The 25,146-nt window shown below is 42.7% G+C and overlaps 1 long non-coding RNA gene across 1 annotated transcript; it reads left to right on the top strand.

Annotated features, from left to right (window-relative positions):
• The first annotated feature begins 17,555 nt into the window (after positions 1-17,555).
• On the top strand, positions 17,556-20,073 carry LOC131918881 (uncharacterized). The gene is made up of 2 exons (XR_009381115.1): positions 17,556-17,788; positions 19,903-20,073. It is a non-coding gene; the product is annotated as an uncharacterized LOC131918881 (long non-coding RNA).
• Positions 20,074-25,146: the final 5,073 nt, after the last annotated feature.

The following is a 25,146-nucleotide window of genomic DNA, read 5'->3' as shown; positions in this document are numbered from 1 at the left end:
ATCAGTGACACACTTGACATTCAGACCATCCCACAGCAGGCTAGTATCCAGAGGTCTTGAATTCAGAGAACATTGAACAGTGATCACCCAGATGATCCTGAATCCAATCACATAAGTCATTTTTTTTTATTATCTTTAGAAAGGAAAAAAGATGACAGAAATTTAAACCAGGTACTGCGGTGGACCTACTGTCTATCCCAGGAGACTAGGGGTAGGGTCTTGAGTTGAAGGTCAGGCTGGACTATATAGGAAAACCCTGTCTGTGAAGGTCTTAAAGGTGCTTTTATGCCTGAAGCTAGAAATGTGAAGGTTTTCAAAGCTTCCCACACTCTTGTAAGAGGTCACGAGATAGAGGAGGCCTAAAAAAAGATCATTTATCTTGCATGGATGTACATTCATCCCTATTTTCTGGGAGGGAACAGTTTATATTTCCCCATTAAAATACATCAAGCTTCTAGGTAAAGGTTACTCTTATTTGCAAAATGTATGAAAAGTTTCCAGTGAGTGGGTCCTGGCGACCTCCGCCCTCATGTACAGCCTTAACACGGTAGTCAGCTAACTACGACCGGGGGTCAAATGGCCCCTTGCCTGTACTATACAGGTGTGAGGTGAAGATGTTCAGAACATTCTTAACCAGAGGAAAGAGAGGCCATACATGATTTGCAATTTGTAGAATAGTTACTAACCTGTCCTTTTTGGAAGAGGATCACCATTCCCTACTTGTAGGATGGTTTTGAAAACTAAGAAGTATTTAAACAAACAAACAAAACACAAACACAAAAAACAGACTCTCACATTGACTTGATGGTTGCCTGCCCCACCCCACCCCACCCCAGCCCAATATTATAGCCATACAAGTCAAAACTAAGTTTACAAACCACGTACTTGTAGGATGGTTTTGAAAACTAACAACGGTACCAACAATAACACATTAGTTTCATCTGAGACAGAGGTGGATAATGTTCATACTCTCTGTGTCCTCTTTGTCCCCCACCATCTTCTGTCCTGTGTCAAGCTTCTTCTAGCTATTGAAGACGTTCTTTGTAACTCCCACACTTACAATACTTCCAGTAACCCATCTGTTATTTTTAAAGCACGTGAGAAGTTGGTTTTCTAGTGACTTTTTTATTTTCTAAGAAAAGGTCTCGATTTTTAAAAGTCATTATTCTTCAGGATGGTAATTCTTCTTCTTTTCTCTGGTGATAAAGGTGATGACGCAGTCGGTCATGGAGGCCCAGGATGTTCAGGAATGAGGTGTAGAATCGTGGAACACATGATTACTGGACTCAGGAAAGGACAATCAAGCATTAACCCCGTTTTTGAACTCTCTCTGCCCAGGAGTTAAAGCATGAATAATATTTTCTTGGTAAAACTGAAATGTCTTAATGCTCTCTAAGCCTGCAGAGAAATTCACTTTCAGAGTTGCTAAATGGTTTATAAGCTTCATTAGCAGTCAGTTGTAAGTATGATTAAGTGCTTAGAATACTGCTAAGTGCCCAAGAATTACTTGTTGCTGATTAATTATTACCCTGTCCTTTACCTGGCTCAGAGGATGTATTTAAATAGCTGTAGAAGTTATAATAACTGACCAAGGAAAGAAAGTGTGGTGGGGATCTGGGCTCCTCTAATTCCCAATGGACTATTTAGGGAGGGACATTTGTGACTGCTTGGGGACCATGCTGCTGATGAGAAAACATGGGGATACAGATTGCTGCCAATAGGACTTGGTCACAAGAACTCAATCTACAAGAATGAAATGAATAATATGTTCTTCCCTGAAGGCAGATGGGTAGCTGCTAAGAACTTCCTCAAACAAGAAAGTTCGGATCCCTGCCACATCCTCCACCCACTCACGGTGCCAGTTTCCTCCTTCTGGAATTCTCCACTGTAAGCAGGGACCTGTCACCAAAAGAGGGAGGCTTGCTTGAAGTCCCTTCTTTCTTTCTTTATTTTGGGGGGAGGGAGGTCTGAGAACTTGATTGATCCAGGTGAGTCGGTGTGCTACATCCAGGCCGAGATGGTGCGTCCATCTTAACTAATGCCTGCTGTGTACTGAGGAATGCTGGTCTAGAACTTGACCCAAGAAGCCACTGGGGTCATTAGGGCTGTACCCAGCATGCCCCAGCAACTACTTGCCACTCTCTTCCGGTACTGCTGTGGCTATTAAACAGCTCTGTAATGACTCTGGAGGTTGTGGCGTCCTGTAGGCCATTGTTAAACTCTTGGAGAATGGAGAGGGCATTGCTTTCAGACAGAATCTTGCCGTATTTCCCTGCAGACTAGAGACGTGAGTAATTAACCACCCCACCCCTCAACCCCATGACTTTGTTAGGCCAGTAGGCCTCTCTGGAGTGAGGAGCTTCCACTTACCTCTCTGCCCACCCCCCACCCCTGCCTCCACCCCCACTCCCGCATTCCTGGACATTGCTCTGACCTCCCACACTGGACTTTCGTCTTTCTCTCATTGCTTAGGCCAGCTTGGACTTGAACCCAAATTTTCCAAGCTCTTCTGAGTGAAGACCAGAGGAGCTGGAGTAGCTAGATCTTGAAGAATCTCCTCTTGCACAGCCCTCCCACATTGGCTTCCAGGACCACACTTCCACCTCTGTTCCTGCAGTCCTTGAGCTCTGGGGACTGTCTGAGCATCGCACACTCATCCTGAAGTCCGACCCTTGGACTGTATTCAAAAATCCAGCCATGCCTTTTACTCAAGGCCAATGTCATTACACCTGCGTTATTAACTTACCCTCCAGCTCTGAGCCCTAGCTCTACTTGGGGGTCCCTTGTCCTCTTGACCATGCAGCCAGACTGGCAAATTCTCTGAAGCCCGTCTATGGATGCCTGCCCTGCAAGTGTGCTGTAGCCAAGTGCATGTGGCAGTTTCTAAGAAGTCCCCGAGCAAAGTTAAAACCAAGAGAAGGAGTGATGTCGACCAAGAATCCAAGCAGTGGATGCTTTCTCAAATTACCCCGAACAAGCACTCTGAAGGGAAGCCTGGATAACAAAGTGAGATAGGAACTGTCTGATAGAAGATGTATTGTCATCGCTGGAAATGGAACGATCTGGAATTAACAGTTGATCCTTTCATTGGCTCTTTTTATATATAAGGATCAATGACTTAGCCAACATAACTCTTAGGAAATACAGCAAAATTAGAACCAGAACCTTTCTTCCTTTGCAGCCACGGTATTCTCATTTAATAAATGCCCAGTGCCTGCCTGCAATGCATATTAGGAAAGATACAAAAGATATACTACAATAGGTAGCAAAAAACACCGATCGGGTTAAAAAAATACTAAATATATATCTTCTTCTGTTCTTCATTGTAGGATGTTCTAAAATCCACTATATATTTTTTTTTGAGTAATTTTAATCGTGTGATCTCATGATTAAAACATAACTGTCACCTTCAGTTCTGACATCTGTGGCTGCAAGGGTTTTAGATTGTGTATTCCTACCACAAAGCTTACATGGAAATGGATGGCGGCCGTGCACAGCTGGTACAAAACAATTATTAGTAGATGCTCACATATCCCAAACTTCTTCATGTGTCAACGTGCACTAACTAATCTATCAAGATTTTGAAAATAACATGAAATAAATTAGAAGTGTAAAACCAAGGTTCACCCTCAATCTTATCCTAAACACCAACTAACTGTCTTTTATTGCCCAATATTCTTCATTGTGGGATTTGTTCATGTGTGGCTGTCTGTAATATAAGAACAGTTAGCCTCCCAGTCTCAAATGAGGCTTTCTGGGTGAGAGATGTCAATATGAACTAGAAGTCTTCCTATTTGGGCTCTTTACAGACCATGTTGGAATAGCCACTACATGAGCCTGACTTTATCTAGGAGTCTGCAAGTCAGCCACCATCTAAATGACCAAGGACATCAGCCATAGTGTTTCCCTTGTGTGTGCTCATGTCTGTGTTCTAACTGCCAAATTAGACATTAATCTCTGGTGAGTGGAGCGTTAAGTCATTTATTATGTCTTAGGTGTGGACTCTCCACACACAGATTTTAGAGAAATTAAGCCATGACCCTTTATTATTGAAGTGCTTCAGAGACTCAGTTATCATTATCGAAAAGAAATGTTTTTCATATTGACTCCGCTCAAATTTAGTCTAGTTATAGGGATTGTGTGCACAGGTTTACTGCTTGTCTGGATTATCTATCCCCAGTGAGTCAGATTTTCCTGCCTGGAGGCAAAGCTCTAGGTTATCCTGGATTTATTCAGAAATTTTAAGTTTGTTTGTTTTAATAATCCTTCTTAACAAAGCCCAAAAGTTGAAAGGTATCCAAATACACTGCCAGAACATGGCTTCGGCTGCCATCTGGTACTAAAACTATAAAAAGGTCTTGATTTCCAATGACCTTGGTTTACATAAACTTACATACATGTCTTGATTTTTGTTTATGACTTTCAAAAGCTAAAAGAAAATTAAGCATTAGTAGTAGTGCCCTTAGTAATGGAGTGCATGCTATAAGAACAGAAACATTTTTACAGAGCTTGAAAGACGGCTCTGTGGCTAAAAGCATGTACTTGCAGAGGACCTGAGTTTATTTCCCAGTACCTATATTGTATGTCACACACACACACACACACACACACACACACACACACACACAGAGAGAGAGAGAGAGAGAGAGAGAGAGAGAGAGAGAGAGAGAGAGAGAGAGAGAGAGTGCACGGATGTGTGCACAACAATCTGTAACTCTAGGAGCTCCCATCTATATCCACATGGTGAACATAAACTCATACATGTTCACACACATACATATCAAATAAATAAATAGATAAATAAATCATAAAAATTTTTAAATAGTTTTTTGGTTTTTGGTTTTTTGTTTGTTTGGTTGGTTTGGTTTGGTTTTGTTTTTTTGAGAAAAGATTTCTCTGTGTAGCTTTGAAGCCTGTTCTGAAACTCACTCTATAGACCAGGTTGGCCTCGAACTCACAGAGATCTACCTGCCTCTGCCTCCCGAGTGCTGGGATTAAAGGCATGCACTACCACTGCCCGGCTCCAAGGTTGTTTTAATAAAAGAATGAAACCAGATTTCCAAGAAGGACAAGTTTTCAGATCTTTGAGTATTCAGCCAAGCTGAGGTCAATACCATTGTAACTGCCATAAAGTTAATCCCACTGGAAAGAAAAAAAAAAAACCCAGACAGTTGTGATATTTTTATATAAGAAACCAAAACTGTGCAAACGATCTGCTCTGACAGCCTTGCTAACCCTCCACTTGATCCTCATTTCCCAAGAACTGATTGGACAATAGGTGTGTAGGAAGGGCTAATATTCTCCCCCGAGATTAAAAACACTCCCAGTTTATGTAGCTTTAGAGATACCAGAAGCTTATGCAAAAACATTTTTTACCACAAATTAACTTTTCTTGTATTGTGCTCTTTGAAATTAAATATCCTTTGAAATTGTGATGATTCTCCTTGACATTAAGTGGCAATAATAAAATAAATGCATACTGGGAAATTGTTCACAAAAGTTACCGCCTCCTCAAATTCCCAGAAGCTTCTGTGATTTAGTGACTTGTCTTACTATATTGACCGGTCAGGACATTGAAGCCTGGTGAAGAAAGTCATTTTGAATTCTTGAAACGAGCCAGTAAAAACTCATCATTTGAATTTAGGGCTTCTTACCCAGTCCATTGCTCTCTCTAGCAGCCCAAGTATTGGTTACAGCAGAGCAACCATTAAAAGCCCCTGAGCGGTTACATTTACTCTGCTTTATTGCTTCAACCAATGTATTTCATCTCAGTCAAACACAGAGATCTCTATCCTGTGCTCCCTTGACCTCGATCGTCCACTAGCTGGGCTTGACACAGTTTCAAAGCTCTCTCTTAATAGTGAAACAGGCCCCTCCGTCCACCCCCCACCCCACCCCCACATCTCCCCCCTCTGCTGTCCTCCCTCTCACTGGGATGCTGCCACTGAGCTTATAATTATTTTTAAACTCTTTCCATGAGGTGATATCTACATGCCAGCTGGGGAGAGAATGTAATCAATCCACCCCACAGAAGTTGAAGCCTGGGTCATGTGGAGGGCAGGAGGTGGCAAAAAGGGGTATTTGATGAAACTCTCCACGAGATGCCTAAGCTCAATATCGTATGTCTATCTCATTCCAGATTTGAGAGCTCCTAATGCTCACAGTGTGGTCAGTCATGGACTCAGCTCAGGTGGGGAGAGAGTTTTCCCTAGATTAATTACGGGGGGGGGGGGGAGAAAGACAAAAGGAGGAGGGGTTAGGGGAGGGGGGAGCGGAGGGGAGGGGAGAACGTAGAGAAGAGGAGACAGGGAAGCGAAATGGAGAAGTGGAGGAAAGAAAAAGAAGGCAAGAAAAAGACAGAAGACAAAGGAAAGGAAAGAGAGTAGGGGAGGAAAGCAAGGCTTTATGCACACGTATGTTTCTATTCTTTGAAAATCAGAAGCTTTCATATAACCAGTAAAGATGACTTTTGTTAAAGAAGGACATATCATCCAGCCAATGTCATTGTTTCTGAAGCTGCGTATCCAAAGTTATTTTTTTTTTTTTTTTTTCGAGACAGGGTTTCTCTGTGTAGCTTTGCGCCTTTCCTGGATCTCGCTCTGTAGACCAGGCTGGCCTCGAACTCACAGAGATCCGCCTGGCTGTGCCTCCCGAGTGCTGGGATTAAAGGCGTGCGCCACCACCGCCCGGTTCGTATCCAAAGTTATTAACAGGACAAGGACGGCATACTCAAAGAACTGGATGAAAGTATAAGCTATTTATGCTGAAGAATAATCCAATTATACCTGTTCTCGTGATTTTGACGCCTGTAAATCACGATGTAGTTTAGTCATGAGGCAAAGTTGGCATGTATGTCTTTAGTCTTATGGAAGGTTAAGGCTAGGCCTTGGATGGACATCCACCTGCCACTCTAGCGTTCCCAACTCAGGAAATGCCGGCAGCAGCCTTAGGCTCAAGCCTGAAACCCTTGGTGTTCCATTCTTCTTATGCCAATAAAATGAAAGAAGAGAGAGAAATCCCTTTCTGACTAGTGGAAAGTGAGCTAGGGTGCCCACCCAGCCGTCTTCCTTTCCCTCACCTTTGATGGCTAAGGCTTATTCTGTTTCCCTAGTCCTCTGTTATAGCAACAGCAGCTTGGCTCTTCCTTCCTCCATTAATCCTGCTTGTGTGATCTTTCCAAAACACTGCTGCATTGAACTCCCCTCGCTTAAGGAGCTTAAACTCCTGGAATGCCCTGCCTTTGCCTGAGGAGAGAACGTAAGCACCTTAAGAAGCAGCCAGGTCTTCTGTGACTTGTGGCATATTTAACTCTATAGTCCTCACTTCTCACTAGAGCCTAACCTGTATGTCCCTAATGCATGAGCTGGCTTTTTGGAGCCTAGTGCCTATGGTGAGACACTTTGCGCAGCTTTGGTGCAGGGAGGAGGGGCTTGGACCTGCCTCAACTGAATGTACCAGGCTCTGCTGACTCCCCATGGGAGACCTTGCCTTGGAGGAGGTGGGAATGGGCTGGGGGTTGGGGGAGGGGGAAATGGGGGGCAGGAGGAGGGAAGATAGGGGAATCTGTGGTTGGTATGTAAAATGAATAGAAAATCTCATAATAATAATAATAATAATAATAATAATAATAATAATATTTTTTTTTAAAAAGAAAGAAAAAAGAAATGGTGGACAGTTCCAAAATCGATCATGCTCTTTCCCGGTGCCATGTTTGCTGTTGGGCCACTTCATCAGTGGGCATCTCACTCTTTGGCTCTTGAACCAGCTGACCAGCAACATCTCTCTCATGATGTCTTACAGCTCCAACCCTCTCCTACCTGCCTCCTGTGCCCCAAGTCTGTTGGAGATATTGCTTTGGCGGCTGCTCCTCACCATCACTTTCTTCACGGAGATACCTATCAGGAGCTGCTTATTTTCCTGTCTTCGCACTACATTTTGAATTCCTTCCCAGTGGGAACAGAACAACAGGGTACTCAAACTGAGTAAACCTTTGTCAAATATTAATGAATTAATAATGTTCACTGAGAGACAACATGGTAAAAAAAAAAAGTCAAATGAAGGACATATAAGAACATGAAGGCTGGGGTGGATGGTGGTGATGTGGAATTGTTTCTCTGTAGTGTTAGTTAAATGATTAAAATAGTAAGAAACCAGAGCTGGTTTCTAATCTAGCACCGCTAACTGCCTTTGGGCAAAACAGTTTGCCTGTCTCAATGTCAGCTTGACCTATAAATAATGGAAAGTTCCTAATTTTTGGTAAAGGTACACAAAATATTCCAAACCTATACTATTATAGAGAACTTATTCAGAACCTAATAATTAAGGATTTTACAACTAAGAATCTAATAATGATGAACCATAGCCCCTGGAAGTTGAATAGTCTCTGATCTGGGAATCAACCAGTTCAAATCAACCAAGTCAAGGAGCTTGGCCTAGGAATTCAAAATGGCGCATCAAGCAGAGAAAGTATCCTGGGTCAGGGGACTGAGGAAGAAGAAGAGAATGGCAGAAGAAAGGAGGGGAAATCCAGTTCCATCAGGGAGGGTGTCTTCCCTGTGGTCTCTGCTCCCTTCTCCCTTTCCTCCACACTATACTTCATCTTCCTATACATTATAGAGATAAATTTGTGTACAAGTAGTAAACGCACAGTGTGATGAACTTTGGAGAAATTTGTGAACAACAGCCTAGTCACAGCCTAGAACAGGTTAAGGGCTTCAGAGTGTTTTGTTATGACCCTGTGGGGCAATCTCTACCAGACAACAACAGTCTGAGTCATCTCCCTATCAGCTAACCCTGTAGATACACAAAAGGACGTCTTCGCACTGCATTAGTCTGTGAGAGTCTCCATATGTTGTATGAGTATTTTTTCCTCTTCCATTGTTAGGTATTCTCTTTAGTGTACAGCTATAATTGTCAGACTTATTCTTACATTAACTTTTTTAAAGACCTCACAACTCTCTTTTTTCCCCCAAATTCATTTGACTGTTGCAGATCCTTTGTATTTTCATATAAGCTTTGTCATCAGTTTATCAGTTTTAAGTCAATAAAGCCTATCAGTACTTTGGCTGCAATTAGAGTGAGTCTTAGACCAATATGAGAATATTTGGAACTTTAGCCCATGAATATTTGTTCAGCCTCCCTCATGTTCATGTGCTAGGACACTTGGTGCCCAGTCAGTGATGTGGTTTTGGGAGATTGATGGGTTCTTAAGGAGGTGGGACCTCACTCCAGGGAGTTAGTTGGTCACTGGGTGTGGACCTTATGGGTTATAGCCAATCTCATTATCAACACAAGTTCCCTTTGCTTCATGATTGCCATAGATTTGTAGCCATGTGGATTTTACTTCCAAGGCCATCGTTGTGACATTGTGTGTTGTTTCTGTCTCCAATGTCTCCCCAACCACAATGGACCAGTTCAGGTCATTCCGTGAGCCCAAATCAGTCTGTCCTTCCTTAAGTCCTATCTTCCAGCTATTTCATCACCTAGGGGGGAGAGCAATAACAAATGCAGTGTGGTGCATCTCAGCACCTTTGCATTCATTCAGACCAGCTGGGGTTTCTTCAGTGGTGTCTGAAACTTTTAGTGCAAGCCTTTTGTGCTTTGAAAAATGTCAGTTCTTCATATGGGATTTGATGCTGGGATCAGTCGAATTGCCTTTTAAACTTTATTTTCTGATTGCGTTCTGTAAATACGTAGTATATTCTATGCATTGATTTGGAGTCTGTGGACTTGGTAAGGTCACTTCTTGGATCTTGTGTTCTCCCCACATCAGGCTGCCCAGGGAGGACTTGCTCCTCTCAACTCTGTGCTCTCTGTTGGCTACTTAAGTGTTTAACTAGATTTACCACCAGCTGGCGATTATGGAAGAGAATTTAACTGTGAATTTAGTTTTCTGTTAAAAGGCATGTTTGAAGGGCTGGAGAGACAGCTCAGTGGTTAAGGGCGTTTGTTGCCATTGCAGAGGACCTGGTTTGATTCCCAGCACCCACATGGTAGTTTAGAACCACCAGGAGATCCGGGGTCCTTTTCCAACTTTTTGGGCACCAAGCATTTTGCATGGTACATGTATATATATGCAAGCAAAACATTCATATACATAATAAAATAAATAAGTCTAAAAACTTTAAGAACTATTTTCCCATTTAGTATTTTAATCACGCATATACTGTAACCCTTAAGGTCTTTAGGAAAGTCTCCTATTAGATTTTGAACATTTCCTTTACTTTGCTTAAAATTTTAATTATGCAAATACATTGAATTTTGTCAAAAGCATTTTTGCACTGATTGAAGAGATTATGTTCTATCTTATTAATAATTTTAATTTAGCAATATAGTAATTGATTTTTGAGATTTCTCTGTGTGGCAAAATTCATAAAATATAAACTTTGCTTTCATAATTTTAAATGTACAGTTCAATGGCATTAGCTTCATTCATATTCAGAATCTATAGATATTCTTCATCTATAGAAGAGCACTTATATATTATACCTATAGAACTCTTCACCTTGCAAAACTGAAACTTTGTACTCTAAGCAATGAGGTCCCGTCTCCAGTTACCTCTATCGTTGGCCACCATTCCACATTGTCTTTATTATTTCGACTACTCTACAAGCTTGTCTTGTTTCACCTAAGATAAAGCCTTCAAATTCATCCATGTATGGTATATATCAAAAGTGTAATAATTTATTATAGTAGTAGTAAGTGTTGTGTGTGTGTGTGTGTGTGTGTGTGTGTGTGTGTGTGTGTGTGTGTTGCTAGAGATGAAACCCAGAGCCTCACACAAGCTAGGGAAGCACTGTAGCATTGAGGTACTCCACAGGCCCAGAAATAGATTTGTGAATAATGAACCAACCTTGCATTCCAGTGAAGTATATATAAATGTTTCTCTACTAAAGATCAACTTCACTATCATACAATTCTCTTTAATAACATCTAGGAAAAAACTTGAAACTTCTAAGTATTAATGAACAACATAAAGCTGTTTCTACCCTATACCATAGCCCTCCATCATCAGCAAACCCACAGGCCTAGCTCCAGACCCATGGCCCAACTGTAATGGATATTTATATATGAGTGTCACAGTGTTCGGGAAGAAAAATAAAGCCAATTTCCTGGGAAATAGAATGCTGCAATTTAGTAAAATGAAGAAGGCTTTGGTCCTAGTGACCATGGTCCTGTGAGACGATTGTATGAGGAAATCTCATGTGGCTAGGAAGGTGGGATGGGAGAGGGTAGATGGGAAAGGGATGAGGAGGTGGAGCTAAGGTAGGAAGGGTGCTCTCAAGGGTGCTCACAGAGGCGGTGCCCAGGCACCAGGTCATGGAAAACAGCCAGGGCTCAGCTCAGTTTATCTTGGCCAGGAGCATGGCTGGATTCCACCCATTGTCTTGGTGCTCCATGCTAGCTATTCAGTCATGGAACTGCAGCTGCACAACCTGCCCCTGTGAAGGCCTCCCAACACGTTAGCAATAGTTTCCATCACTTTCTCTGAAACACTCTTCTATAATTACTTTTCTTTCTCAGGAAGACTGTCCCATTGCCCCTGACCTAAATTTGGCTTTCCTGACTCCATTCCTTTCTGATGGAAACAGCTTGGAATCTGAATGAAGCAGCACTTCTGTTGATTTCCAAAGAGGCAAAGATTATTTTTTAATTAATTCATTTTTAAAATCTTCAAACATATGTCATCTGTGGAGCAAAAATCCCTGTCTCTGTTTCTCCCCTTTGTTCCCCTAGACAATTGTACTTCTTTCATTTTATACATACAGGATTTTTTACATCTGTATAAAATTTAGGAAGTACAAATGAGAGAAAACATACACTATATGTCTTTCTAAGGCTGACTTAATTTACCTGGCAGGATAATCTGCATATATGTCTATTTTCTGCAAAAAAGTAATTTGGTTCTTCCACGTGCCCAGCAAGAATTCCTTTGTGTACGTTCATAATGAATGAAAAAATAAAGCTGTTTGTCCTGAGTTTATTTGAGAATGAACACATTATACTATATCTTCTTTCTCTGCTCTCCTTTTGTTGGACACCTAGGCTAGTTCCAGAACTTAGCTGTCCATTTATAGTATAGCAGTGAACACTGGTGTGAAGTATTTCTGTAGTTGGTTGACTGAAAGCCCGTCGGGAATGGTGTAACTAGACCATGGGAGGATTTTAGTTTGTAGAGAAACTCCTTTGTCCTCTTGAGACAGGGATTCATGTATCCCAAGGAAAGCCATGGAGTTGGTGATTCTCAAGTGACACCTCACACCAGAGCTTACACCAGCTGTGGATACAAGTCTCCAAGTGCTTCCCTTGGAGAACTCAGGGAAGCTGGGTCAGCAAGGCACTGAGACCCAAAGATTAGCAGTTCTGGCATTTTCCTTCAGCTCTGACCCAGGATAATCCTCTAGGACACTGACTGTTCTGTTATACACAGCACTGGAGATTGACATTGGTGTTGACCAAACACACAGCTGTTCCAGGGCCAGGACATTTGCCCCTAGAGCCACACAAATGCTGTCTGCCTTGATGCAGCCTGTGTGGCACAGAGGATGGGGACTTTAAAGGACAGTCACTCTCAGATCCTGTCTACTCAGGAGCATGCAGGGAAAAACCACTAAAAATAAACATGCCAGGTAGGTGTGGAAGGTCACTCTGCCTCCCAGCTGGCACGTCCCCTAAGTCCTTTCTCCTCAAAGTGCTCTCTGTATACAAGCAGCATCAGCATGACCAGTAAAGTTCTGAGAAGTGCAGAGTCCCAGGCCCCAGCCCAGGTCTGCAAACCCAGAGTCTGTATTTTAGCCAGATCTCTGTTGATGGACAAGCACACTCAAGTTCACCCAATGCCAGGCTAACCTGCAGGTGTAGGTGGGATGCGACTGCACTCTTGCCTGTACTGGTCCTCGAATACTTCCTGATTTCAGGTCTTATTCCACACTCGTGCACACATGCATGGCCCGCCATGGGAGCCATTGAAAGGACAATGTGGGATCAATCTCCCTTGCTCATCATCCTGACTATTGAGCAAGCAAAAGACTACTGAGCAATTCAAAGCAGCAAGCCTCAGTTTAAAGTTCCCACTTAAAACCCGGGAACATGTTTGGAAACACTTCCTAAAAGAGAAGAAGGGAAGGTCACCTCTCAAACTCTGTGCAACTCAAAACTTATTCCCTATAAATCCCATCATACGGGAGTGGAGCATCCTCATTCAAAGAAAGGGTTTACCCAGACTTTCTTCCTGGATATCCAGTTCTATGGTGTTCTCTCCAAAGATGTGGGTTAAGCTGGACTAATTAATGCCCCTGGTGTCTTTAACCCCCTGGTAGAGGTGGAGACATCATTTGCCGGTGTATGCAAAACCACTTTTGCACTGGTGTGAGCTACAAACAGGTAAATTGCTCTGACTAGGAGACTCGTTCACATAGTAAGTTCAAGGCCAGCCTGAGCTGTATGGTGAAACTCTTGTCTCAAGGATCCAAGAGCTAGGAATACAGCTCAGAGGAGGGCTTGATCTTCAGAACTGACAGAAGCTTGTCTTAAAAGGACCATTTTATACAAATGATTCAAGCAGTACGGAACTAGACTCCCTGGGTTCAGATCCTAGCTCAACATAGAACAGTATCCATTAGGCACTGGGTAAGTACCTATTATCATTATGCAGAATGAAATAATTTCTAGAAACCTATCAGAATGCCAGTGTCTTAGCATTAAAGAGCACTTTGAATTAATTGTCTGGGAACTTGAGACAAGCTTGCTGGAGAGAAAGCAATATGTACGCTGAAGAGCACCAAGCCCATTTGCCATAGGCATGAAAGGAGGAGCCAAGATTTCTTGCTGCTGCTTCTTCAGTCTTAATGTCTTGGTTCCCAATGTCTGTGCACTGCTCCCCATATAGGTTCATTACTCCTACCTTGAGCTGCTTAGAAAACTGATACTGCTTCTCCTTGCTTCCATTCCCTATTCTTTTCGGTGAACTCCATCCAGCTCTTTTCCTACTGCAAATTGACTGAGGGAGGCTCCTTCATTAACTTCTCTCCTTGCAATGATGACGAGATGCAGGAGTCAGCATGAAACTATTTCCGTACAATTGAGAGCTATCGGAATAGAACCAAGAAGTCAAGGAGCCATGTACAGGTGGAGAATTTTAGCATTGACATTTCTCTTTTTAAAAATACGCTAATTGTAATAAGGTCTCCCCCCCCCCCAGAGGGTACTTAAAATAGCTCCCAGTAAATCTGAAGCTTTGGAAACAATACTCTTGGTATTCTGTGTGGTGAGTCAGCTCCTGGGTAGCATCTAGCACTAGGTGTCAGCTGGCATGACTCTGGGAATTAGCGCCAAGCTGGTTAATATGGTTCATATGCTAAGCAGACAGGTACCCTATTTTATAGTGTGCAAAAAATAAAAATGTATGGAATATTTGCTATCGTACCAAGCACAACTTATATGGGGATTTAGAATACTTTCAGATGTTCTATGAAACTCAAGAAGTTATTTTTAATCCTTCTCAAAGTAGTAGAGATCCTTAATGGAAGTTTATCTACAGAAGAAAAGAACTGTTTGCATAATATAGTTATGATGATGCTAAGAAACTTGAAGATCATCAGTTATAGTATTTCATATGACACTGACAGCTAATTTTTAAAAGGCTTGATTTTTCTCATCAATAACGCTGGGCATAAAACCTATCTTATATTTTACTGATAAGGGTTAAGTGAGATAAAATACATAGGACACTTAGCAGCATATCTACAATGCTATAAAAAATTTAATAATGCAAATAGTCAGTAGCTGCTCAATATGGCTTAACACAGCAAAACTATCCAAAACTCTTGGGTCTATGAGCGTCTCACTGCCTATGTCCTGAACGTCCATCTCATCAGGAATATGTTTACATTTAAAGCACCTAGCACATGGCAGGAGCACAATAATGTGTAAGAGTCTTTGTTATTTCTATTAGATGATTGCTGTGGGATGTTCTGTATGGCAAATGTGTTGCTAATTAGTCAATAAATAAAACACTGATTGGCCATTGGCTAGGCAGGAAGTGTAGGCGGGACAAGGAGGAGAATAAAGCTGGGAAGTGGAAGGCTGAGTCAGAGAGACACTGCCAGCCGCCACGATGACAAACAGCATGTGAAGATGCCGGTAAGCCACGAGCCACGTGGCAAGGTATAGATTTATAGAAATGGATTAATTTAAGCTGTAAGAACAGCTAGCAAGAAGCCTGCCATGGCCATACAGTTTGTAAGCAATATAAGTCTCTGTGTTTACTTGGTCGGGTCTGAGCGGCTGTGGGACTGGCAGGTGAGAGAGATTTGTCCTGACTGTGGGCCAGGCAGGAAAACTCCAGCTACAGATGATCATTGTGTATCATTTATCTATTCATCAAATATTTTGAAAGTATTGAGGCATGTCAGTGATTTGAGAGAACCCAAGGCAACATACCTGTTTGGATGTGAGGAAATCAGCCTTGAACTGAGGCAACTGTGTTCACAAGACTTTCCCAAGGTCTAGCCTAGTAACTATGCAGTGGAGGAAGTATGGGAGACTCGTGAACCTTACAAAGCTCCCAGACTTACTGGGCTCATACAGAGCCCACAAAACCTCAGGTAGCCTCACAAGACCTTTCCCATCTCCAATTATATAAGATATAAACAACTGACTGGGTTGGGACTCTTTAGTACAATAGCTACCTGCAAGTCATCTAGGAGAAGTTTTTAGTGGTGTAGCTTGTCCTGAAGCATCCATTCTCTAGGTAGGACTCTTCAACTGCCATAAGTTCCCCCAAGGGACTTCCCAATAGCGTAGCTGCCTTTGAATTTCCTATGTCCTATGAGTGACTCTTTGCTTCATCAAATTGGACTTGGATAGAGTCCTTCCTTTGATCTGGTAGTGCCCTCTGTGTTTGGGATGAATAGACTTCTTTATGAATCTTCAGGAAAAGTCACGCAACAAGGATAGACTCATGTCACTTGTCCAAGTATACATGCAATTGGTTTGAAGTGGCCTAAAAGTGACAGGCAGAGACAGGCTAAGAGTTTGAGGTTAAGTAAGAAGTAGATGATGGTACTAGGCCAGCCAGGGTGCCAAGATTTGGGGAGAGCAGAACACAAATCAGGAATAGGGGTTGGAGTTTTCAGAACTTTGAGATAGTCATCAAGCATCCAAACAGAAGGTCACAGAGGCAGAGGCCGTTAACATGTAAGGTATTCACATTAAAGTAAGTACATTAGAGCTTGACAAAGTACTAAATTTAAAAAGTGTACAGTGAAGAAGCAAGGACGACACTGAGAGCCCAGGAGCCCCAGATCCCAGAACTTGGAGAATCCCAAGTGGTTAAGTCACACGCCCAGAAGCCCTTGGTCCCTTAGTGGATGGCCCCTGTGCTCAGATGTCCTATTTGGAACATAGGGCTTTGGAGTTTCAAAATATATACCTCTAAAGCATGGGCTCAAGCAAGTCTGATCCTCTGAGTAGCAAGCTGCCTGCTTGTTTTCCCCGGCACAGCTCTCCTTTGACTTGAAAACACCCATGGTTGTCCGGAAGACGGCTCAGGAGCAGGTATCACTCACACCCTGACTCTTATCTTGGCCAGACAGCTGCCTGTGGCACCCTGAGCAAACCCAGGGGGGCACAGAGCACAAGGGAAACAGATGCATGACTTTTGCAATCCACTGGTGTAGTCTGAAGCATGGCTGTGGTTTTTACCGTCAAAGTGCTGTGTGAAGAATGGCAATGGGCTATTAAACAAAATACTATCACTAGGAGAGTACAGTTTAGAGTCTGTTGTGTGTCAGGCGCCATCTTTAAAAAACTCTGTATGGGAGGTCGGCTTTGGTGATGAAAAAGCAGCTACAAACCTCTAGAATCGATGTAGACTCATCATATTTTCTCTTGAGTTTGTGGCTCCAGTTCATCTGCCTTTGCTTAGCAAGAGTATTTTTTACATGTATTTATTGTTTATTTGTCTATCTACTAGCAACCATTAACTGTCTATAAATTCTCAAGGAGAAATGCAGCCTTGCTGTGGGATGTATGGCAAATGTGTTGCTGATTAATCAATAAAACACTGATTGGCCGTTGGCTAGGCAGGAAGTATAGGCGGGGCAAGGAGGAGAATAAAGCTGGGAAGTGGAAGGCTGAGTCAGAGAGACACTGCCAGGCACCACGATGAGAAACAGCATGTGAAGATGCCGGTAAGCCACAAGCCATGTGGCAAGGTATAGATTAATGGAAATGAATTAATTTAAACTGTAAGAACAGTTAGCAAGAAGCCTGCCACGGCCATACAGTTTGTAAGCAATATAAGTCTCTGTGTTTATTTGGTTGGGTTTGAGCGGCTGTGGGACTGGCGGGTGAGAGAGATTTGTCCTGACTGTGGGCCAGGCAGGTAAACTTAAGCTACACAGCCTCATGAGCCACATTTTGCTCCGCAGTGAATATTGACTGTCCCAAGCTTGTGTGGGTATTTTTCAGGGAATCACAGATGTCATGAGTTCAAGAGTTCCATGGCCTCATGTTGCCTGGAGAGCAGCATTCCACAACATTCTACCCCTTCCTCTTGGTTTACATTCTTTCTGTCTCCTCATCTGTAATGTTCCTGAAGCCGTGAGGGAATGATATAGATGATTCATTTGGGACTGGGCATTGTGAGACATGGTCGCATATTCTCAGGATTTCGGTTTTCCAATTCTGAGTCTCTGGAGTAACCGCTACCAGTGAAAAAGGAAGCTTCTGTAATCAAGGCTGACAGCAGCACTTATCTTTGGACATAAACACAAGTGTTTAGAAGGTAGCGTGATGGGTACAACATGTCTACTTGGGAATATAAGAGTTATAGCTTCCCCTCCAGAACCCATGACCTCCTAAGCTTTTGACCAAGTTTACAGTACCAGGCATGAATATCTCCTGTGAAGCGGGTCTCCAATCTGATCGGGAAGTAGTTGGTTACTCTCATGATATTCACACTGCTATTGCACATCTGGCCTGTCAGCTCAGTCATGCAGTGTAGAGAAGGCACAACCATGTAAGATTGTTGATGACAATTCTCTTCCAGAGCAGGCTGAGTGGCACCTTCCTCCACTATGAAAGCTAGCCAGCAGGGACAGGCCTTCAGGTCACTGGGAAGGATTTTTTAAAAGAAGTGAAGTGTTACCCTTGGAAGAGTCTGATTAACAGGCTGCCTCAGACAGGGCCAGAACTACACACTTTCTAGAGCTCCTGGAATGATAGCAATGCCTAACCAGAGGGAGAGCCATGCACAGAAAGTTCCAGTCATGAATACCGGGTCATGGCTACCTGGGCCACATCTTCTCTCTAGGCTCCCTTTTCTGGGTGACATTGTCCAGGGACCACCTGGTTATGTCACTCTCCTGAACTTGGATTACTCTTTAGATTGTTCGGATCTCAATGTTGAATGGTCACTACGGAGTCTCAGAGCCTAACAATCCCTCTGATGCTGGTATAACTTGACAACCTTCTCTTAACCTCTAGTAACAGCCTTGGAAGATATGCATTGAGACTGCACATTGCGGGTGGGAGGATCCTGTACCATGGAATCACGAACGGAGCCGAGTCCCTGACAGTCAGCGCCATTTCTTAGACAAGCAATAAGTGAACTATTTTACTGAGTGACAGAGACTTCAACGTTGGCTATTTATTTTTTTATTTATTTTTCACTATAGCATGATCTAACCTGCCCAGGGCTATGTAGAAACACATTTCTAGTAAAGAGCTGTCCAGAGAATTGAAGCCAAGATCATAGTCCACTTCCTTCTTTCCTTTCAAAAATAACAGCTAGCATCCCCTTATACACAGGGAGTGTATTCCAATGCCCACATTGCTTACCCCAAATTGTGGATAACCCTTAAAGCCCCCCTAATGTGTTTATATACCATGTTTCCCCTATATCCCTTGCAGTGTTGTTCTACAGTCCTACAGCTAATCTGTCTTTCCGTGTTTTATACCCTAATGCCTCCTCGGATCATCACTTTGGTATAATCAGTAAAATAAGCATGGCTTGACCATAATAAGCCCTGTAGTGCTGTGATGTTCATCTCATAAAAGAGACAGTAAAGCGGCTAATTTATAAAGAGTGCCTATGGTAAATGCGCTGGACGAAGGGATAATTCATGTTTTAGTGGGACAGCACTGAATTCAGAACAGTGTGCATTGAAGTATGCATAGTAGGCAGATGTAAAACCGTGGTCTATGGTGGGGCCTTGCGTGTGGAATAGAGCAAATGCCAAGGGCTCAACCCCCTAAAGGGAATACAGAGCACACTGAAGAGAGGACCAACTCTAGCCAAAGGGACAGCAGCTTCAGTCAGTCAGCCTGCCTCCAGCAGCTGCAGCTCAAAGCTGAGAAAACACTGAAATTAGACATCCAAGAGTAATTCCTGACAATTCGCAACATGAGCAACAATATACTGTGTGGCTCCTTTTTAAAATGCGGTGAAGTAGCTGACAGGAAGAGCTTGCAGTATAGGCATGTATGATTAAAATTGCAGGTGCTACAGTGTGATGTGATTCTGTGACTACAATAAAATAAAGACCCAGAGTAGAGTTCCTATTGTGCTTGCCATGGTGGGCACCCCAGGGTCATGACATTGGGGGGCAGGGGGAGGGGGACGGGACTCTGAGTTTGAAAAAAAAAACATGTATTGTTTTGGTAATCATCTGGAGGAAAATGTTATTTTCAAAAGTCACTTTCAGGAATAAAGAATCAACACAGAGGTATATTAACTGGTGGGTTTCTGACACACTCTTCTGACTACATAGTGTCTAATGTTGTGCGTGTATGTTTTACACCTAACTACCAGATACTAAATTAAATGAAAACTAACCTTCAACTGCCTCTGTTCTCTGAGTCTTACTGAGGTCTTAACCTTTTATCCTTTGTTTATAGACAGCAGGCGGGCTTTTTCCATCTAAGTGATGATCGGAACTATCTTCACTACAGCTCAAGGACGTACCTGCATGGGGAGCAGGTTGTAACAGACGATGGAAACCGTCTTGTAATTACAGCTGTGAAAAGAATGTGAATAATTACGAAAACACTTTGTTCTCCGAGGCTTGATCCCACTGTTTATTCACTGGAATGACTTGGCATTTCTGGAGTTCACAACGGGCCGGAGACTGGTTCATTAGCTCTAATCTCATTACGACTTGCGCTTCCTTTGTTCTCTGTGTCCTCAGGTGGCAATTTTGGGTGAATAGCTCACATTTTTTTTGCCCTGTGTCTTGGTATGGACATAGTTTTGCCTGGGAGTTACATAAGAAGAACATGGGTCTCAGGCACCGATCTGAAAAGCACAGCCCATTTCTTCCAAAACTGTCTTCACCCAGTGGATTTTACTGACCCACAGACCACAGCACCTAGTCAGAAACAGCAGCCCTGCGTTGTCCCTGAATAACTAACAGGGAAGAAGCAGAGCTCTCCTTTTAAAAACCATAGAAAAGCTTTCCCAAGTGTATGCACAAAATTTGAAATTTAAATGACCTAAATTCAAATAATATATTTAAGATATGTGGATACACTTAAACAACAAGATATGAATTTATGAAAAAACTTTCTCTAAATTTATTTTGTAAGTTGTAAGTAAGATTTCTAAATTTCCTTCATCTATTTAGATGTTTAGCAAATCATCTAAATAAAGGATAAGTTACTGTGAGCTGGGACCCGGTGTCAAGATGCATGAAATCATGGGAAAGGGATCGCTTATCAGAAAAAGAGATGTAAGGCTGTTAGTGTTAGAGAAATCACAGAAGCGTCTGGAGAAGGCTTTCAGTTCGATGTGAAATGCAGATGGGGCCCAGAAAGATACCATCTATTGACAGTCAAGTATTTCTGTAGATAAATAGGCAGAAAAGACTGTTGTGGGGAAACGCCACTAGATGCCCTGACGACAATCCCCCAGAAGTGTCCTGTGGTCACAGACACATAAATACATACCAGGCAGTTTTCACCATAATCCATCCATGGAGATGTTCACACTCAATGAACTGTGCAGGAACAAAAGCTATTTCTACTATTAGAATACTTACAAGATTGATGTTATTTTGAAAATGAAACTGTCCCTTTATTTATGTACCCAAGTGTTTAGCACTCAAAAAAAAAAAAAAAAAAGTCATTCGAGTCACTATGGAATAAAAATGAAGTCATGTGTCAGGGTGGTTCTGAGTGGGATGTAAATCCTGAGAGAGGTGGCGGCGGGCTTGAGTTTTCAGATGCTCCTGGACTGGAGGCTGTGTGCTCTTCGGCCACAGCAGAGGTAGAGGTCTTTATACTTTCCCTCAAGCATGCCATCATCTGAACAGGAAGTTCTTGGCTCCCCTGGAGCAGCAGACCATTTCACGGAGCCCCATGTGACAGAGGACATTTTAATTATAGTTGGTTTGGTAACATTCACACAGCTGAAGGTGTCTGATTCGTTAGGTGCCTTCACAGAAGCTGAAGATAAGAAACGTATGCCAGACTGGCCGTCAGCCTGTGAAAGATAGGCAGGTCATCTGATCAAAATAGACACGATGACAGGCCCTCAGATTTATTGGATCTAGGCAAGATCACCTCAGGTTCCATAATAACACCAAGATAAACTGTCCTCAACTGAGAGGAACCAATACATCTTGTAAAAATCTACAGAAACACAGCTGTGCGGCTGCCACTGGACCGGGACTCCACTTTTCATATTTGCAACACGGTGAAACAGAAAATCCTTCCCTATCTTAGGCTTCAGACCACGGCAGACAGAAAGCGGTGATAAACCCTCTCCATCTATTCTTCCCCGTGCATGGTGCTTAGCAGGCAATCTCAACATTAACAAGCTTAGTTCCAGGAAGTACTTCCTGCACCAAAAGATAAGACTTCTTTCTGCCCGCCCCCTCCCCAATCGCATTTTCTCAAATATTTCTTTTCCCAAAGCTGAGGTGTAAGCCTTCTAATAGAATTATGCAAATTTTGTCCTAACTCCAAATGTTTTAAGAAGGAAACATCGCTTTGAAGCATCACAGATCTGCAGGCCTCACGTTGTAAAAGGAAGCTGGGGACTGGAGTCAGTGATGGGGGGTGGGTGGTAGGTGGGAGGGAGAACACCCCAGGCAGGACTTTCTGCATCTCTGAGGTTATTTTGCACAAACTCAAAGCACCTTCTGCCTCTGAAGGTCAGCATGACTTTGGGGGATGGAAATGCTGACTGGCCATTAGGGGATTATCTGCTTGGCAGAAGAGCCGCCAGGCTCCAGTGCATCTTGCTCCTGATTTGAACTGGCTGATGGAATGAAAACATCCCAGGCACAAGCTGGGGTGATGAACAGCAAGGCAGAGGCTTGTGTAGCTCCTAAAACTGATACGACTGCTTGACAAATTATTAAATTATTCCTGTGTCCTGGTTTTTCTTTCAAATAGTGAGAGGCATTTTCTTTTAAATGATCAGGGGGAAAAAAATGACTACAAAGAATGTGTTCAGGCTAATATATGCTTAGCATTGCAGACTGCATAAGACACCTTGTTTAAAGGTCCATACATGGAAGATAGGTCAGATATACTATGGAAAAGCACATAAATTATTCTCTTTAATTCTTAAGCTTCTCACATATGAGCAAACAAAAGCATTAATTTGAAAGAGTGTGGGTCACACAGCACTGTCAGATTGTTAAAGTAACTCACATCTAAGTGGCCTATGAAAGCAGCAGTTTTATTAGACTAAGACTGTGTAGCAATATCAACAAAAAAAACCGTATTTCCCTGTTAGAGATTTCTAGGCCTTGGTTCTGATGGACAGAACCGAAGCACGGATGTTTCGAGTTATCCTGTGAGCTGGATTTTCGGTCTTGTTCTTGTTATTTTTCTCAGCTGTTTCCTTTCCAGGTGAATGATGTGGTTGTGCAAGGTAGGGCAGTCAGGGGGAGGTGAGCTGTCCCCAGAGATGCTTGCCAAACTATTGTCTTTATCCCGCTTGACCTTGAGAGTCGCAGGCTAAGCATAACTTTTATTGCTAGCATTCCACGCCCCCAAAGCAAGGCTTCGGGGGGAATTACAACTAAAATTAAAATTCCAATCAGCTCCCCCAAATCCTCTCGTATATTTAAAAACACACAACACCGGCAACATCCCCCTCCCCTCCCCGCCCGGAAGGCCCCATGTTCCTCTCTCCTAGCCTGTGCCCTCTCTCCTGGCTTGGCCTGTGGCACGTACCCTCGGAAGGAGCCTCTCGCCAGCAGCTGTGAGGGGCGCTGCTCGCCCGAAATTTGTTTCCTACCATCTACCTATGCTATGTGCACGCTCAGCTACCTTGGGTGCCAAGAAGCTCAAGCTGGGAACACCAGCTGTTTGAAATCTGTGATCCAGATTTCAAAACCCAGTCCTGTGCTCCCGGCACCCCTGGGGGTTCCCAGAACTCGTGGGCTCTGCTGTCGCTCTCTCTGCTGCCCGGCAGTTTCTTGTGCAAGCTGCTTGCTATTTATCTGACACGGAATCTGACGACCAAAGGTCATCAGAAACTGAAGAGTTGTTTTCTTTCTTGATTTATTTGTTTCTACTCGAGTTCGGTTCTGATCAGAAGCCACCGCTCCACAGCTTGGTACATAGTTTGTACCAGGTTTGCTTCTGGGATTTCTTCAACTTTGTTCAGAGGGGGTAACACTAACGTGACCAGAACGGAACACATTTCTGCAGTGCCTGGACATGGGTGGTACTCTTTATCAAACATTGCCGTGACTGCAGTTTGTAACTAATTAGCTACCCCACATGAAGTTCAAACTTAACAAGTGTCCTTCTCTAAAGAAATATTTTACTTGAGCACAAAAACAAATATGAAAAACTATATCAAACCCAGTACACACCTACCAAACTAATTCTGACCCCAGTGGTAGCATCCTCTGTGCTACTAATATAGACCTGAAAAAAAAAAAAAAAGGGGAGTTCTCCATGAAATAGTGCCAAGCGATGAAAGGAAAATAAATAGATATGAAATATATAGATATTAAAAACAGATTTTTTTTCTAGTTTTAATCTTTGCTGTTTTTTAATGCTTGCTTATTATCCTCAAAACAGCAAAGTAACAAAGACTCCATCAAGCGTAGACACACTGCATATTCTTCCAAAAACAAAAGCAAAAATCTTACAGCAGTATTTCCTCCTAGCGTTATATTACAATTCTAAATATGAGTAGCACTGCAAAGAAAAAAAAAAAAAACAGGATGCCATTTGGGCTGGTACATGCAGGTATCAGTTTGCAGTCTTGCAAAGCTGACTGAGCATCCACAGACTCTGGGTAGACTCCAGAGAAGGGATTTACTAGTCCATCCAGTTCAAACTGGTTTCACTGCCTGAGTTAGAACACTTAAAAGGGAACAGAAAACAAACCTCCCAATTGGCTGCTTTTCCTGAGCATCATTACAGAAGGCACAACTGTGAAATAAGGTCAAAAATGACACTGGGACAGGACTGTGCCTCTGGGGAAAAAGAAATCAATTATAACTGTAGATGGCAACTATCATGGGAAAGTGACCATAAGTGGCTGTGATTACGTGGATGACTTCCTAGTGTTTCCGTTCCCGGCGTTGTGAAACTCAGCATGGTATATTCAGAATAAAGCATTCTAATCACTCTTTGTAACTTGGGATATGCCAGTTTGGAGGTTAGAAATATGAAAGGTAACTCTTCTTTGGTGTCTGCCTCTCCAGAGTGAACGTAAGTGCAGGGAAATCTTTGTTCGTCCCGATGACTCCTCTAACCCCAGAGCAGTGCCAAATCACAAGGCTTAATGCCACAAATGAATATCCACTTAGTCCATTTTGGTTCTGTGTTCCTAGGAAGCTGACTGCTAACATACTGTAACTTCTGAAATTATATCTTGTCAGTCTACACTCTTTGGACACCAGAGGCAAAATATTTATCTTTTTTTTTCTGGCGGATAATACAGACCACCACCGACACCTCGAGGTTTTAGTAGTATGACTAAAAATGAGCTGAACCCCCCCTTTTGTCTCAAAGCATGGCTGCTGATCAGTTTAACTAACAGCTTGGAGACTGTTTCTTAAGCAGAGGCCGGAACAACTCTGGGATGGAATACATTTTCTGAAACCTCTTTGTGAATGCTCCATCCAATAAAAGAAAGCTGAGAAGCTATTACTTCAAAGTGCTTTCAAA

This window comes from Peromyscus eremicus, chromosome 8b (assembly GCF_949786415.1).
Source record: "Peromyscus eremicus chromosome 8b, PerEre_H2_v1, whole genome shotgun sequence".
Taxonomy (NCBI): domain Eukaryota; kingdom Metazoa; phylum Chordata; class Mammalia; order Rodentia; family Cricetidae; genus Peromyscus; species Peromyscus eremicus.
The sequence above is the reverse complement of the archived record's forward strand: the minus strand, read 5'-3'. Positions and strand labels throughout refer to the sequence as shown.